Below are 1,035 nucleotides of genomic sequence, written 5' to 3' on the forward strand. Positions count from 1 at the left end.
ACATCTAGAATAAAGAAGACAAAATGCCAGCTGGAAAGATAAGATAAAAGAGCAATAATGGAGCCTAAAATTCCCTTAACTAAATTGTCAATTCCAAGAAGCACACATGTCAACCATGATATGTGTGCTAACTCACACTTATATATCATAAACTAAATATCGAAACTCGTGTCAGCACCAGCCTAATATATATTACTTTTTATTTCAATTTATGTGGTATAGATGAAATCTAAAAAATCAATAATTTTTTTTATTTTTAAATATTTTACGTTATAAGTTATTGATTTATAGTATTTTTAGATAATTTTGGATACCATATGCTACTTTTTTGTTTCAATTTATGCGACACTGATGGAATATTTGGGAAAGTCAATCAAATTTGTTATATAGTTTTAGATATTTTAAGTTGTTAATTATATTATAATTTATACGACTTTCTACATAATTTTCAAGTAATATCGTTCTATCACAAATAATATGACATTGATAAAATTTTAAAAGTCAAGCAAATTTTTTCTACATCTTTCAAATATTTTAGATTGAAAATTACTGTGATTTATATTATTTTCATGAAATTTTCAAATAATATATCCCAATTAATGTTGCATTATTGTGATTTACATTACTTTTCACGAAATTTTTAAATGATATATCTCAATTTTTCTTGCACTTATAAAAAGCCAACCAAAATTTTTTATGTGTCTCCAAATAATTTAAAATTTCAATTGTTATAATTTATAATATTTTTTACATAATTTTTAAATATATATATATATATAAATCTTAAAAAATAATTAAATTAAAATTTAGATAATCAATTATATTTTAATAGATTTTTAGATTTTTTAAGCTATTAGATATTGTACTTTATAATACTTTTTTGACATTGTAATTTAATATTTCAAGCTGTTAGCTATTATAATCTATAATACTCTTCTTGTTCAAACTTTTGTGGCATTGATAGTCAATTATATTATAAAAATAGTTAAATTTTTAATTATTGCGATTTATAATATTTTTCCTTCTATTCTAATT

This window comes from Capsicum annuum, chromosome 8 (assembly GCF_002878395.1).
Source record: "Capsicum annuum cultivar UCD-10X-F1 chromosome 8, UCD10Xv1.1, whole genome shotgun sequence".
NCBI lineage: Eukaryota > Viridiplantae > Streptophyta > Magnoliopsida > Solanales > Solanaceae > Capsicum > Capsicum annuum.